We start from the raw sequence: 18,333 nt of genomic DNA, 5'->3' as shown, positions 1-18,333 counted from the left end.
AGTTACACACTATAGCAAACCCCTGCTCACTCCCTTGGTAACTTGACACGGTCAGACAGGCTTATATCAAAGACAATGTGTAAAGTATTTGCACCCAGACACACAGTAACACAGTTAAAACAACACACATGGACACCACACCAGTATCTATAAACCAAACAAGACAAACATGACAAAAATCCAACATGCACAATTCAAAATATGACTTTTAAAAGGATTACTGCAAAAATACAGCTCATAGAAACATATAGCTCCAACTGGGACTATATTACAATGTTGTGACAGGCACATATCCAAAGCACACCGTGCACTTTACGAGGGACTAACCAGTAAATCGAATATGCCAATCATGGATCACGAATCATATTCATAATTTACAAAGGGAGCGCTTGCACTTTGACACTGATCAGCAGTGGCAAAGTGCCCAAATCACCTAAGCAAGCAAAAACAATATTCACTACACAGTAAAAAATTTAGGAGGCAGAGGCAAAAGGTCAGGGAAAAACATGGCAAAGATGCCAAGTCTAACAGTGTAGAATGCCAGTATCTAGTAAAATAGTAATTGTCAAATGTGAGCTTAAAGAACAACCGTCCCCAAATAAAGTAACTTTCACGAAGTATGGGTTAGTGTAGTTGAAAATTCAATTCAAAGGGGAAATATTAATATTGAGACATTTGATGTCAATACGGAGAACACTACATTTATGTATAAAAACAAAAATTGCATCTTTACTAATGAATTTGCCCATTGTGAGCTTCACATCAACCCCGACTCGGAAATATGTAGTCAGACAGGCTCTGAGACATAGGACTGAGGTCACTGATTGAAAGGTCACAGGTGGGGTAGCATGTAGCTGGTAGACAAATGCACAAAGCGGAAATCCCAGATCAATCTCACAGATGGGTGCAGTGACACAACAATGGTCCATGGACATTGGCCCCCATAAAACACACATGGCCAGAGGGGTACACATGCTCCCAAAACACCATAAAGTTTGATGCCACATAAGTTAGGAACATATAGTCAATCAGGACATAGCACCCACAGTACACACAGTGATCACATGGTCCTCATGCCGGACATCTAGACACGTTACTCACTGGCCACATTGTGTCCACAGAAGGTTGAGGCCCCCATGAATTTCCTCATTGAATAAATTAATTTATGACTTCAAAGGCAGTGGTTCACATTCCTTACCAAACAAGGATCTCTGGAACTGTTTATGGCTTCCAATGAAATGTTTATAAACCCCTCTCACACCGATTGTAAGTTGAGACAGTCCTCAGACCCTATGCCTGTAACTGTTCTCCCAACCACAATGTTTAATCAAACAAACATTTCCTGTTTTGCCAAACATCTCTTGTCTCTTGTTATTTTCAAGGTATTTCATGTTTGAGCAACATAAGTATGATATCTCCTGAGCCTCCTGAACCACTATACCCCTGACATTCTATGTCATGAATTTAATTGCATTTCCTGCTATTAAAAATCCTAGTCAGGCAACTGCTGGACTGACGAATGGGCTCAACCCTCCACCACTTGTCTTATCCCCATGGGGATAAAAATTCAGACCACATTGTACAAGAGCAGAACATAATTTTCCAACTCATTAAACTGTTAAACTCTGTGGTAGTGACCCAATCTTCCACCTTCTGGAGATTAGCACGAAGCATATTGGTGTCAATTGCTGCTCAGTATTTTTCCATTACCAGCTAATCCCTGGAGCTCTGTATCACCACCATTAGGTCTGCAAGTGTCGGCCCAGGGTTTGTCGCCATTCCGTCACCTTCACCACCCTTCTCCTGCATTATCCTTGGGTTGACCCACATGTTGCATGGCATGGGTGTTGTTTACAATCTTGTTGGATTGGGCAGGTTTAAGTCAGCTTGTTTTTCCTCATGGCGCTTGGAGAGTCACCAGCAGATTTATTAGTGGTCCACCTACACCTCCAACTTTGTCCTTCCTATCCTCAGATTTCTCAGGCTCTTCAGAGGCTGCACTACAACCTCTAGCGTTCTGACTCCTGATCTCCATGTCCAAGTCCAGGTGGAGCATGTTCAGGTCAGGAGACAAGGAGCTCCGCCTCCACAAAAGCATGGAGTAGAGGCCCCTCGCCTTGTATATTGAATCAAGGCTTCCAGGTTGCAAGCCATGAGGGACACTCTCCGGGTCTCATTCCGGACTCACTCACCACATGTGATCACCAGCGAGGAATCCTCTTGACCCGTGGCCACCCGTCCCTTAACAGCAGTGTTAGCGGCAGAGGCACACTATATTCTCTGGGCCGTGCCATCTTACTGATGAAGGTCAGGACTGGAAAGCAGCTTGCAGCATTGTTTTAAGACTCAGCGTGGTCCGGTACTCGCCTCAAGCTGCAGTGCAGCCCAGACCACAGGGAGAAGTGTTTCATCTGGCTGCCAATCCGTGCAATATTTGTGTCACTGTAAAGATGTGGATGTAAAGAGGGCCCAATGTGCTCAGATAAATGAAGATTATTCTTCATGCCAGCAGGAGCACTGTTAAGAAGTCGCTAGTCAGCCATGTTGCCTTGCCACACCCCATCTTTTTTGTATGCCTTGATTTAACATGTCATATATGATGGCCTTATATCTTGATAGTATTGTGAAGTATTGTGCTAATAGCAAATTTAATACAAAGATGAAATGTGATTTCGGCTATGGTCATGCTTATATTGCAAGATGTAACAAATTATTTTGATTATACTCCTCTGGCCTGTACATCTGTTAATTAAGTCTGTTAGCAGGATTTCCAACAAATGTTATTTTATGCATTGTATCTGGTGATAGTTTTTTATATCTAATTTGATTGTCTTTGTATTCAATGATTTTAGATGAATTTGTATTGTTTTGTTATGCTTTGCTGTATGTGATTGCAAAGTGCTTTTGTGGTCTATTTTAATATGACCAAACAAAGTTAATCAAAATTGAAAAATTAAAATTGTTCTAACTGCTCAGAAGAAGTGCTTAATTTTGAGCTTGTGGTTTCTGGTGCTCAGCACCAGCACTTAACTGTCAACACCGGCACTTATGACTGCCTGACACATGGTGGTACTGTTTGTGTATTTTGGAGGTGAGAACAACAACAGTTGTTTATTATTTCAATAGACATTAAAAATGACTGCTACATGCCACCCAAATCATTCTAATTGCTCTGAAGGCCTAGAATAGTCTGAGTTGTTCGCACCTGTAGGAGTGTGAGGTTTAATAGTTGTGTTGTTATTGATATTGACTGTACTGGCAGGGGAAATGGGTGGTGCAAGCTGCAGTGGCCTCCAGATGAGGGCCCGGCGCCTATTTCTTTTTACAAATAATGCATTGCTTGGAAGACTTACTTGATCTTCATTCTGCTGCTGTGTTTCCTGTTCTCATGTGATTTTTTCAGTAAGATCTTTTTAAGCTATTTCACCTTTTATTTTGATAATGTTCCATGCTACTGATTACAAGATCATACTGTCCCAAAAGTGATCCTTCCTGTACAATTTTTCTAAATGTTGTCCCACTTGTAGAGGGTGAAAGACCATCAGTGCAATGCATGCTATGCCTCATTTGTAGTTGTAAATTTAATTTTCTTCTTTGGCAAATTAAGAACTTTAAGTTCTTACATGTGATAAGGAAGAGGCATAGTATATGGGGGAAATCCCCTACAGAGGAGATTAATATGAAAGCATTGCAGGACACCAAAATAAGGTAAACATTTTTGCTGACCCCTACAGTGTTATTTTCCACCAACTATTTAATGGAAGAGAAATGGTTAATTTATCCGACTTTGGCTGTTTTGGAATATTATAAAAAAAGCTATCTTATGTAGCACAGGGAAAGTCACTGGGAGGTTCAATAATATATTATTGTGGATCAGTTTTTATGACCCATGAGAATTTTTCCTTACCACAGTACACAGACAGACAATTTTTTGTTCGACCCCTTCATACAGAATGAGTAGGCAAAGGAGTTGAGAGTTAAAGATGTCTTGTGTAAACCATTTTTATTAAAGACTCTGTGTGCTCTGGACATAAGTTATTTAAAAGTATTGTGAAGATTGGGTACTCCCCACTCCTTCTGCTGCTGCTGAAGTTCTCCAGGTTGTCAAGGAAAAAAAAGGGCAAAACCATATAAGGAGCTCTGAAGCAGGGCACTCAACCATTTGGCTTTAGAAACCAGGGCTATGTGAAAGCTGCTTGGGCAAACAAATCTGAGATGAACATATGGCCCAAAATCAAATGCCTGGATGCTTGTACTTAATGCCCACAGTTGCATCAAACATTTAAAAATTGTGGATGTTCCCTGAGGGTCACATGTATCCATCCAATATTTTAAAGTTGTCTGGAAGCTGCCAAGAGAACCTTCCCACTTCCACAGAATTCCATCAGGGCAGGAAGACATTGCTCACAGTACGTTTCTAATGGTTGATAATGTATTTATTTATTTATTTTAGAAGCTTGTAAAGCGCGCAGCTACCCCCAACGGGGGTGTCCCGGCTCCGGATGGGTGGCAAGGAAATTCCGCAAGAAGTTTTCAGTCCTTTGTTTGAAGAGCTTTTGGAACCAGCCCTCTTTGGCTGTTGGCTTAGGAGTGATTGCTAAGCTAGCTCTTTACATAAAGAATATTTGATGCTAAAGGAGGTATAATTTACTTTTTACATGTAAATTATGAAAATTAAATATTAAAATGGTAAAGACAATCATTTTGTACTTGAAAATGCCCCAAGAATACCAAAGAATATAGATCTGATGTTTAGATTAGGAAATACACTAACAAAGACTGTTGGAATGCCTCCTTAATAGTTCATAGACCCTAATGATTTAGCTACAGGCATATATAAAGGTATTATTCTTTGGGTGTTAGTGCTTGCTGGTGTGCAAATCGTCACACCGTTCCGCACAAATAAAACAACTGTTCAGATTTATTGGATTGACTACACCAACAAGGATGAAAAACTAAGGATTGTCACTGAAGTAAGTGTTATCATTCACTGCATTTAACATAATGCACTGGGGTGAGCTGAGTGCTGGGATGTGAGGCAGTGTGCTCCCACCATCATTTTGTTTGAAAAGGCTCCCGTGAGCTAATGAGCTGACGAGCTTTGATTTGAAAAATATGATAGGCAAGGCAATAAGGAAGACATGACCAATTTAAATTGGCCATATCTGATTTAGGCATAAAACAGATAAAGACCCGGGAATGGGAAGGACTCCGAGAGGGATCAGTAACTACTTGAGTGCTGGAAGAGGTGGTTCAAAGATAAAATCGATCAGCAGCATTTCAGATCAATTCAAAACTTTATTTGGCAGCATTGTGGTAGCCATAAAAGTTATTAAGGGAAAAAAATGTATAAGAACATTTTACATCATACCAATTCAAATAACAGTTTTACAAATAGTTGCCTGAGCTAGAAAGATAAAGTATCTCATACAGTACCAAATTGTTGCAGCATATCTCAGCATTATGTAAAACTAATATGAGCAAGTGGTATACAGTCATAATATCGAGTTAAAAATATAGAATTGCATTAATATCCTAATTAAAAATATAGAATGGACACAATATCAAATGGACAAAATATAAACAACAAAAATATTGAATAGAATAGCAGTAATATCGAATTCAAAATGTAGAATGGACAAAATATCGAATGGACAGAATATAGACAACAAAAATATCGAATGGACAGAATATAGACAGCAAAAATATTGAATTTGAGGTAAGTTAATATCGATTTTTTAATAATATCCATTTTTTTAAAGTGTTTTTTATGTTAGTATATGTGTGAAAAGTGTATATTTATTTTATAATTTATTTTAAGTAATTAATTTTATGGTATTTAATTTTTGCACAATATAATTCTGTAGCTGGTTGTGGGTTTATATGGGAATAGGGTGGGAAGTAATTTAATTATAATTAATTAAATATTTTAATTTCTTTATTGGTATTTATTCTGAACTAATTGGTAATTAATTTTTAATTGGTAATTAATTAAAATGTAATTGGTAATTATTTTTTATTAATTGATTAATTGATAATTATGTTAATTTTATTAATTTATTTTCTTTAGCGGGTTGTGGGTTTATAGGGGAAGAGGGTGGGAAGTAATTTAATTATAATTACTAAATGTTTTAATTTATTTATTGGTATTTATATTGAATTATTGTTAATTAATTTTAATTGGTAATTAATTAACATATAATTGGTAATTAATTTCTAATAATTTATTAATTGATAATTATGTTAATTTTTATTAATTTACTTTCTGTTGTGGGTTGTGGGTTTATAGGGGTATAGGGTGGGAAGTAATTTAATTGTAAATAATCAAATTATTTAATAATTTTTTTTTTATTAATTTTTATTATTTTTTAATTGTTAATTAAATAATTGTTAATTGGAAAATAATTTGTAGTAAAAGATAATTATTTTTGAATACTTAATTTTTATTTTTATTTTTAATTGATTAATGATTATATTATATTAAATTAATTACTTTTAATTAATTTGTAATTGATATTAATATTTAATTAATTTTTATTCATATATGAAGTACTTACTTTCCCTACTGTTGCACTCTCTCGAATCGGTTTTATCATTTTTACCCCTACGGTATCCAACACTTTCCCTACTGTTGCACTCTCTGTAGTGGGAATAGTCATTTTACCCTCCCGCTATCCAACGCTTTCCCTACTGTTGCACTCACTGGAGTGGGAATATTAATTTTTACTCCTACGCTATCAAACACTTTCCCTACTGTTGCACTCTCTGGAGTGGGAACAGTAATTTTTACTCCTACACTATCCAGCACTTTCCCTACTGTTGAACTCTCTGGAGTGGGAATAGTCATTTTACCCTCCCGCTATCCCAAGCTTTCCCTACAGTTGCACTCACTGGAGTGGTAATAGGAAATGTAACCCTCCTGCTATCGAACGGTAAAAATATTGTATATTTTTTATTAATAATATGTTCATATATATATATATATATATATATATATATATATATATATATATATACATATATATATATATATATATATATATATATATATATATATATATATTACCTACTGGCGATAGCCAGTAGGTATATATAGTTAGGATTTTTTCCCTATGGCATTTCTGAAAATTCTATGTCTAATAACTTTGGCGTTTGTGGACGGAATCGGCTGAAATTTTCAGGAAAATGGCACATTTTGTTTCTGAGCAGCCCCTAAAAATTTGGGGGGGTTTCGTCAAGGGGGGGCCGAGAAAAAAGGGGGGTCCCAAAACGCGTTTTTCCCATGTTAATTTCCATAGGGCGGTTGGACTCACTTTTAGCTCGAACGGCTGAATGGATTTGCACGAAACTTGGCAAAATTGTAGGGACTGTTAGCCCGATGTGCCTTTGCTAGGTCTCAATATATGTGCTCCAGTAGTTTTTGAGAAATTAACGTTCAAACCAAGATATATATCTGTAACAGCGCTCTGGGCAGCGATCCGGTCCGCTTACTTTTCGCTTATCGGAACTTTGCGCGCAGAAAGCTGATTGGCTCTCCGGTGTCTGTCAACATTCTAAACAGTCCGGAGCGGACGCCATCTTGTCTCTCGGTAGGATCGAGAGAGAAGAAGAGGTGGAAAACGAAAGGGGAATTTAATGAAAGGGGGCAAGGTATCCCCCTCTTGACCCCCTAGGAATGTTGTTGGGGTTATTAAAGGGTCCCGTGGGGAAAATAAAAAAAAATGATTTTTCACGGTAGAAGCGCGGCCGCGAACTGGTAGCGAAACGGGAATTCGCCATTTTGTGCTTCGTTAATTAAATTACTAGTTATAAGTGGGTGCGGGAGACGTATCCTAATCCCCTATGTTTCCTGAGGGTGGCTGAGGAGGCTGATATATGTTGATACATCTCTTCCAGCGGCTGTGCGTGAGCTTTTTTTTTTTTTTGCTGCGTGACAGTCCGGAGCGGCCGCCATCTTGTCTCTCGGTAGGATCGAGAGAGAAGAAAAGGTGAAAAACTAAGGGGGAATTTAATGAAAGGGGGCAAGGTATCCCCCTCTTGACCCCCTAGGAATGTTGTTGGGGTTATTAAAGGGTCCCGTGGGGAAAATAAAAAAAAAAAGATTTTTCACGGTAGAAGCGCTTCACGGGCCGCGAACTGGGCCGCAAACTGGTAGCGAAACGGGAATTCGCCATTTTGTGCTTCGTTAATTAAAGTACTAGGTATAAGGGGGTGCGGGAGACGTATCCTAATCCCCTATGTTTCCTGAGGGTGGCTGAGGAGGCTGATATATGTTGATACATCTCTTCCAGCGGCTGTGCATGAGCTTTTTTTTATTTTGCTGCGTGACAGTCCGGAGCGGCCGCCATCTTGTGTCTCGGTAGGATCGAGAGAGAAGAAGAGGTGAAAAACTAAGGGCGAATTTAATGAAAGGGGGCAAGGTATCCCCCTCTTGACCCCCTAGGAATGTTGTTGGGGTTATTAAAGGGTCCCGTGGAGAAAAGGAAAAAAAAATGATTTTTCACGGTAGAAGCGCTTCACGGGCCGCGAACTGGGCCGCAAACTGGTAGCGAAACGGGAATTCGCCATTTTGTGCTTCGTTAATTAAATTACTAGGTATAAGGGGGTGCGGGAGACGTATCCTAATCCCCTATGTTTCCTGAGGGTGGCTGAGGAGGCTCATATATGTTGATACATCTCTTCCAGCGGCTGCGCCATCTTGCCTTTTTTCCAATGCCACAATTTTGTCGTGCACGGCAGCCATTTTAGATGCCAGGCTGGTCCCAGGCTATCACCTAACCCTGCGGATGTAGTTTATGGCCCCAGCTGTAGAGAATTCAGACATGCCAACCCTCCCGATTCAGGCGTGAGACTACTGATTTCAGTGCTAGTCTCCCGCCTCCCGATTTCTGCAAGCAAAAACCCGGGGGCATATTACCAACAACTAGCGATAATTTTTGTCTCTAACTTGTTTAGAGACAAAAATTATCGCCGTACATCGGCGATTTTTATCGCAGATAAACCTTGCTATTATCGCAGAAAAGTCAGCGATATTCATGCATTACCGAGCAAATGCTCTTAGCCATGTTATCCACCTCCCATTGGATAACATGGCTAAGAACTGCTCAGGGCAGGTGTTAGATTTTGGAGATATTCGCGCTTAGCGTGAATATCTCCAAAAGTTGGTAATAGGAGATAGCGATGTTAGGGACTGTTTCCAGTCGCTAACATCTTGGCACGCCACTTTGCATGTCATTAGTGATAAGTATCACTGACATGCAAAACGGGGCCCAAGATGGTCGCTATCTCCTTTTAGCTGTCACTAACTGGTGTTAGCGACAGCTTGGTAATAGGGAGATAATTTTATCTCCGCTTTCAAGGCTTTTAAAGCCAAAAAAGCGGAGATAAACCCCCTTGATAATATGCCCACGATTCCTTGGGGGTTTCAGCTGACAGGGCTTGGTATTGTGTTACATGGTAATTTTTCCAGGAAACGTCAGAGGGTCGATGCAGGGGTTCTAGAAGAGGTGATAAACCATTTAAGCCTCATGAACAAGCGCATGGTCTTTTAAAGATTTGTGAAGTACTCGGAGCGGCGGTGTGTGTGTTTCCTCTTTCAGGAGCGGGCGGGGGGGCACTGCCAGCAACTTGCTAGGTCAGGTAGTGTTCAACACGTGCATCACCCTTTCTCTGCTTGCTATTGCGCTCCATGCTTCGGAAAGGTAAGAAAAAGAACGTGCATTTGAGTTTGAAATGTCCGATCCTGCAGCAGCACACTTCCAAAGCCCACACATGACAATAACCCGATTCAAGGCCCCATTCACCCGTTTTAAAAAAAATAGATAACACTCCAACAAAGTAAGGTTATAAAACTTTATTAACTATTAACTTTAACGAACGGAACAAAAACTAAAAACATTTAAACATTTCTCAACACAAAAAGCAACAATGGTTAGAAGCTGTCTTTTGTGCGAATAGTCCCAAGGCAGCACAACGTGCAGAGTTCTGGATGGCACCCAGGTGATGTCGCCTGGGTGCCGCACTGGTTTAGGGATCCTACAATGCAGCACAGAAAAACAGCGTGGGGCGTCCCGGGTGGTGCGGGGGGAGGCCTCGTCAGTAGCGGTCTGTGTCCAGTGTCACATGGCTGACACAACATGTACGACAGGCACCCAGGTGATGTCCAGTAAACTGCCGCACTGGTTTTGGTATCCTACAATGCTACTCCGAAAATTGGCGTGCGGCAGCCCGGGGGGGGCGTGGGGGAGGCGGCGTGAACGGGCCTCCCCAGGTGGCGGCCATCTAGCTGAGTTGCGCCCGCTCTTGCGGCTACAGCGTCTCGCTCACCATCCAGCTGAATTGCGCCCACTCTTGCAGTGCAGCGATAGGCGGCTGCCACATGGCTCTTAAAATGGCGGACGGCTCCTCGGTTTTGGGCCTGGTTCACTGAAATGGCCCTGGGACACTTTGGAACTCGGACGCTTGCCTGCTAGGGCTTGGGCTCCATTCTCGAAAAGCGTCCCCTCAGCCGTGAAGATTGTACAAAAGTCTTGGGGGCCCCCGACTCCCGCAGGCTTCCGGTGGGGAGCGGCTGCCATGATTGCTCGCGGAATGTCCACGACGGAGCCACGAGATGGTGGTGCTCTCATGCTGACGCCAGCTTCAGTCTGAATGATCCAGAAACAAGGTGGGGCTTTCATCGTTTGGGAAAAAAAAATGTTCTAAACCAATGAAAAGTGTTATTTTTAGGTCATATGACCAAGCCTTCCATCTTTAGGAAACCAAAAGTAAAATGAACCAATGAAAAGTTTTATAAAGAAGTCACATGACCTGTTATGCGGCATAGGGCTACAAAAACCGTAGAAAATCCGTTGGCACGTGAGGCGGCGTCAGTAGCGGACCGATGTGCGAATAGGCCGAAGGCAGCACAACGCGCTGAGATCCGGATGGCACCGAGGTGGTGTCAAGCAAATTGCCGTACTGGTGTGGCCATCCTACAATGCTGCGCCGAAAGACGGAGTGTCCAGCTGAGTTCCGGTCACTCTTGCGGTACAGTGAGTCGAACGCGCCGAGATCCGGATGGCACCGAGGTTGTGTCCAGCAAGTTGCTGCACTGGTGTGGCCATCCTACAATGCTGTGCCGAAAGTCGGCGTGGGGTGCCCCGTTGGCTTATGAGGTGATGTCAGTAGTGGACCGATGTGTGAATAGGTCGGAACTAGCACAAGGCGCCAAGATCCGAATGGCAAGTCCTGGATATTGAGTGCCATAGTTGAGAGTTCTGAGCTGTGCTTGTAAGACTATCTGAAGCTTATTTGCACCTGCTGCAGTTTCACTGTTGCCCAAGGTGGTGTCCAGCAAATTGCTGCAGTGGTGTGGCCATCCTACAATGCTGCGCCGAAAGACGGCGTGTCCAGCTGAGTTCCGGTCACTCTTGCGGTACAGTGAGTCGAACGCGCCGAGATCCGGATGGCACCGAGGTTGTGTCCAGCAAGTTGCCGCACTGGTGTGGCCATCCTACAATGCTGCGCCGAAAGACGGCGTGACCAGCTGAGTTCCGGTCACTCTTGCGGTACAGTGACTCGAACGCTCCGAGATCCGGATGGCACCGAGGTGGTGTCCAGCAAGTTGCCGCACTGGTGTGGCCATCCTACAATGCTGCGCCGAAAGTCAGTGTGGGGTGCCCCGTTGGCTTATGAGGTGATGTCAGTAGTGGACCGATGTGTGAATAGGTCGGAAGCAGCACAAGGCGCCCTGCACTGTTGAGCTTTTTTCAATGCCTGTTTTTTGTTGTTTCCCCTCCATCAAAAACAAAAAAATATATATAAAACTGTGCAAAAATACAAAAAAATGTTTAGAAAAGCAGTGCTTGTAAGACTGTCTGAAGCTCCTTTGCACCTGCTGCAGCTTCACTATTGCCCTGGTGTGGACAAAGATTGCCCATGACTTAGGCTGATTGAGAGTTTGTAGAAAAATGGCTTCAGATTTTCCACATATTACTCTTCAACATTCTTCCTAAATGTAACAATGTGAGACTCACTAGGAGAACGGCTGTTTATCTTTCCTTTCAAAATGCTGCCAACAATATTTTCTGAATGGAAGACACCATCTTGTAGCATAAAGGGCCGAAAGGGGTTCTGGTCTGGCCGATTGTTGGTGAAGATATTTTGACTATATCTTGGACCTGCCCGGCCTCGCCCAAAATGGCGCCGGTATAAATGGGACTCGTAACTCCTTGCCCGCAAATGTATATCTAGAAAATGTTATTGTAAGTGGCCCTGTCTTATTTTAATTACAAAATGTACGTCCACCGATTCCGCAACTGTTAGACACCTTAGTTCTTGCAACCTAATGGCCCGCTCGTTACGTTCCTCTACAGTGTAAATGTCTCCTCATCATATACGATTTCAGTTTGCTCCGTGGCCGGCCCACGTGGTTATAGGCCCGTATTTGTATACTGACATTTTCACAATAAAGGTTTTTAAAACAAAACACGGTAGTAGTATTTACATTGGTAAAGTTTTTACTTTTAGTCACTGTTTTCGAATCAGTAAAAGGCAAGTGAAATAAAGCAGTCCAATTACATGACGGATAAAAGGTATAATATGTAGGAACGCAGTAAAGATAAATGGTCAAGGGCAGTTGTGTTTTTCATTTCTGCAACATAAAGTGATCGATAAGAATCTGATAATCAGGCGTATCGGCGACTAAGACAGCAGGCCGTGTCTCTCTTACTCAACGGCTCCGTCATGGAACGAAGAAACGCCCTTTTTCTCGAAAAAGGAATATATTTTACTTGCAGGACAGTTGTAAATTTTCCGGGAAAGTACATTAGCCTGGAATATTATAACATATGTTTGAAAAAAAAATAATGTTCGAAAAAAATAAAAAGCGTAATTTTTAGGTCATATGACCAAGCTTTTCATCATTAAATTAACAAAAGTAAAATGAACCAATGAAAAGTTTTATTAACAAGTCACATGACCTGTTATGCTTACGTTACGCGCTGCGCGCCGCGCCTCGGATCACTTCCGGGTGCGCTAACGCGGCGTGTCATAAAACGCATTACGCGACAACGTAGGTCAAGAATATAGTCTAAATGTCTCCACCAACCAGCGTTAAGAACACAACCCCTTTCAGCAGTCCAAAAAGTTCTGTTAAATGACAACAGAGGGGACAGGCAACAAGAACCATCAGTCAAAGAGGGGAGGGCAAATTCTTCTCTTCCGGGTCATGTTGGGGCGCTACCGGAACTGATCGAATTGGTAGTCTATAGTGTTTCTGGATGTTTCAGACTAAAGCTGGCGTCAGCATGAGACCACTACCATCTCGTAGCTCCGTCGTGGCCATTCCACGAGCAATCATGGCAGCCGCTCCCCACCAGAAGCCTGCGGGAGTCGGAGGCCCCCAAGACTTTTGTAGAATCTTCACGGCTGAGGGGACGCTTTTCGAGAATGGGACCCAAGCCCTATCAGGGAAGCTTCCGAGTTCAAAGGTGTCCCAGGGCCATTTTAGTGGACCAGGCCCAAAACCGAAGAGCCGGCCGCCATTTTGAGAGTCCTGTGGCAGCCGCCTATCGCTGCACCGCAAGAGCGGGAGCAACTTAATTACATGGTGAGCGAGACGCTGTAGTCGCAAGAGCGGGCGGTAAACAGCTGAATGGCGGAAGAGGCACAGTGTAGCAAAAGCGGGCGGAATGGCAACTGAAACGGTAAAGGGGCGCCCCACTACAGCGTGTCTTCAGGTCAAACGGATTGTGGGACAAAGTCCAGAATAGAAGAGTCATCAAAAGGCAAAAAGTTCCGCCGGACCCCGGGAGCCGGCCGCCTATGTCGGGGGCGATCTCAGGCTACACCAGTGCTATAAGACTTGGGGAGGGGGTCGGAGCCAAGCGTCTTCTCCGAGTCCGTGTCATCACACCGCCCCTCGGGGGCTTCCGTCAAGCGGTTTAGGGAGGTACCATATAACATTGTTTTCAAATGCAGTCAGGTCCACAAACGACCCTCACTTACTTTGGAATAGTGAAGCTGCAGTAGGTGGAAATAAGCTTCAGACAGTCTTACAAGCACTGCTTTTGTAAACATTTTTTGTTTTTTTTGTATTTTTGCACAGTTTTATATATTTTTTTTGTTTTTGATGGAGGGGAAACAACAAAGCACAGGCATTGAAAAAGGCTCAAACTCAGAACTCTGAACTATGGCACCCAATATCCAGGACTTTCCATCCGGATCTTGGCGCCTTGTGCTGCTTCCGACCTATTCACACATCGGTCCACTACTGACATCATCTTATAAACCAACGTTATGTAAATAGTTATTTAATAAAATGTTTTACCCTGTTTCTTTGCTGGTGTGTTGTCTATATTTTTAATATTTGCATAGGGTTTGTCGTTATTTTGGGCGGGGTGGGTGACGGAGCCGAGTTGTCTTGCAGCCCTCATGGTGTGGAGCTCAATTCATCTCACTATTTTCGTATTTCTCATGAAGGGTTGTTTATAATATTTCTATTTTAGCGAGGTCAAAAAGAGATCCAATTAGTGGCCTACTGATTTTGCTCGATTACTTTTATTTTTTTACACGATTTTTCACGATCTGCAAAGACTAAACAGAGTATTGCGACTTTGTGCTTGTTTGTAAATAGAGAATGAACCAAAGAGAATCAATTGAAAAAAAGTAAATGCTTGGATAATAATCAATCAAATGGAGAGACAAGCAGGCAGGACGGATTACAACGGGGGTAAAGGCCTGCGTTAACTACTCTTCACTATCTGCAAAGAGAGAGTACTACTAAGAGAAAAGAGGGGAGGGGGGCAGCGTTCAAAGCACATCAGCGTGCATAAATACGAAAATGTTTTTATCTATCACGTACTTTACATTTTAAAGCTTTTCATATTTGCTATTAAAAAACCAATGAAATTCACAGAAAAAACCATAGGTTATAGTGGATATATAGTTAGGAATTTGCAATTACAAAACCTTGAAAATTCAATGAAAAAACCATTGGTTTTAGGCCATATATAGTTAGGAATTAGCATTTACAAAACCTTATTTTACTCGCATAAAACCATTGAAATTCCATATATAGTTAGAAGCGCTAACTATATATCGCGCACCCGCAATCCACTGCTGATGATGTCACATATTACATCATTCATGACATGGTCAGTGACATCACTGATGACATCACTGATGACATCTCAAATGACATCACTGATGACATCACTGATGACAACTCAAATGACATCACTGATGACATCACTGATGACATCTCAAATGACATCACTGATGACATCACTGATGACAACTCAAATGACATCACTGATGACATCTCATTTGTCATCACTGATCACATCACTCATGTGATAATACAATGAACCTCTTCAGACTCTAATATAACCTTACATACACTCAGTATAAACAGACACTCACAGACTGTCACTCATCCATGGAGTTACTCACACACCTAGTCAGTCATGCAAAGAATCAATCACACCTCCATTTCCTCAACTATACAGTTATACACATCTTACTTATTCAAACATATAATAACACATATTTACTCTCTTATATAATCCCTGATACAAGCTCACAGTGATCGATACAGCCACTCACACATTCACTGGCTCTTATGTTCAGTTATTTATATATGTCAACTCTCACATGTATTGTGTTTTACATACGTACTTACTTGCACATGTAGCAATGAGAAATCCATTCACTCACCAACACACCCATGCACAGTCAACCGCCCATATAGCTGTTTCCACATGCACTCTTGAACTCATACTCCTAGTGAATCAACTGCTTACACATCTATGCACAGAGTCACGCACCTCCCAGCCACCCACACACACACTCAGCCTCCCATTCAAATACTTGGGCAACCAATCAATAACCCATATGGCCACTCTTATAGCTACTGATCAACACATGCAGCAGCTTACACAACAACAAACATACTGATGCACAAATTAAGACAGTTTAGTCACTAACCCATGCACTCAGTGAGACACATTTAATCACTCTTTCATACAGTCAGTCATGCACCTACTAAATTCTTCATCCAGACACTTATACATCCACTCATTCTTAAATATGTAAAACATATTTAAACTTTACAGACACATACAATCACTGGATGTTGTCATCAGTGATGTCATCAGTGATGTCATTTGAGATGTCATCAGTGATGTCATCAGTGATGTCACTGACCATGTCATGAATGATGTAATATGTGACATCATCAGCAGTGGATTGCGGGTGCGCGATATATAGTTAGCGCTTCTAACTATATATGGAATTTCAATGGTTTTATGCGAGTAAAATAAGGTTTTGTAAATGCTAATTCCTAACTATATATGGCCTAAAACCAATGGTTTTTTCATTGAATATATATATATATGTATTTTTTATTTTTTTTACTTACATTGATTATTTATTATTTTAAGGTTATTTAAGTATTTTAAGTATGTTTAAGTTAATTATATTTATTATTTCATTAATTTTCAATTAATTTTAAGACATTTAAAAAAATTCGATATTTTGACTAACTATATTGTTTACAAAGATATTTTTGATTCGATATTTTTGTACTTACCTGTTTGGAGATAGGGATTCGATATTTTTTCATTCTATATGTTTTACTCGATTTTTTTGTAAGTCTATATTTGTGTCATCGATATTATGTCAGTGATCCTGAGCAAGTCTGCATTGGTTTAGGCCATACTTTTCCATCTTTAAAATAGAGGTTAAAAACCACTTGGAATATTGCTAATAAAATTTACGGAAGTAGATAAAATGAAGCATAGTCTGTTAAGAAGTATCGTCACATGGGCAAGGTCTGGAATCAAGATGCTGTGTATAGCCCAGGGAAAGGATAACGGGTACTTAACAGTGCCTGATCTAAAATGAAACAAGAATAAATGTTCTCATCTGCTGCAAGCAGTCCATAGATAATTAGTGATGCTATCAATGTCTTATAAGTAAAAATATCAAAAAACCATTGGACTTGTCTGGAAACTCTGGAGCCGCAGGAATTCCCCCGGCCACAAAAAAGCCTCCTTCACGCTTATTTTACTTAGTGAAATAAAGGTCAAGGAATCCAGAAAAAGGATTCCATCCCTATATGACTATAAACAGTCTTAACGTAACTAATCCAGGGTTCGCTGGTCGATGGATGACATGAAGGTGATAAAGGCGGGTACTAGGATACATAGGCCCCCACTGGGAGGACGGGCGGACTTTGTCTGCCCACCATCCCATCGGAAAAAGGGACCGCCTGCCATAAGGACGGGGGTCCCGATGGTTGCATTAGGATGCGCCCGCCACAGCGGGTGGTGCTTAAAGCGCCACACGCCGCAATGGTAAAAACGGGCCCCCGCAGGGATTCTCCGCATGCGAAAGGCATTCAAATTGGCCCATCATAATATGGCGGGCGGTGTCTCATAGTCACCGCCACCATATTATACCTTTTCCACCCCGGTCGCCTTGCAACCGAGGCGGAAAAGCGGCGGACGGTCTTACTGTACGCAGCGGTCCCCCGCCATCCTAATCTGGTGGGGGGTTTTCAGGGCAAGGATGGCGGGCGGATCGCCCCGCCAGGTGGGCGGTGGCTACCGCCAGTCTGGCGAGGGCGATCTGCCCACCATCCTAATGGGCCCCTTAGTGCATAGGTGTACATGCTATGAGCACTGCATCATCCGTGTGCAAGAGGAATAAAATGAATAAAAGAGGGGTTAACACACATCCCTGCCTGAAGTCATGCTGAATTTTTATTTCTCCTGTGACTTCTCCCTGTTCCCTCATGTAATTGGGCCAAACTTGGACTGAAACAATGTCAAGCCCATAAGAAATAGGAATGTGCCATAATTTACCTCTGTCTACACAGTTGAATACCAATATCAGATCCATGAATGCTAGGGAAAGCGGAGATATTTTAGCCACGGTATATTTATCTAGCACTGTGTCGAGATTAATGCATTGCTCAATGGTCCCTAATTTAGGCTTGAAGCCGGACTGACAGCTATGGTGCATATATTTGGTCTTCATCCAATCAGTCATTTTATTATATACTAGCTGTACGCGGCCATGTAGTCAAATCCAACGCTGTGTATATATAAACACGCACCTTTGTTGCAAAGTGAACCAACTCCTCCCCCCTCCCTCCACCCACTTCCCGGTCTGCCATCCTGACACCAACTGTCCATCCTAATATATGTAGACTATTGTCTCTATGCATTCTTTCTTAATGTTGCAAAGTGAACCAACTCCGCCCCCCTCCCTCCACCCACTTCCCGGTCTGCCATCCTGACAACAACTGTCCATCATAATATATGTAGACTATTGTCTCTATGCGTG

This window comes from Lissotriton vulgaris, chromosome 4_1 (assembly GCF_964263255.1).
Source record: "Lissotriton vulgaris chromosome 4_1, aLisVul1.2, whole genome shotgun sequence".
NCBI lineage: Eukaryota > Metazoa > Chordata > Amphibia > Caudata > Salamandridae > Lissotriton > Lissotriton vulgaris.
This window is presented reverse-complemented; position numbering follows the sequence as displayed.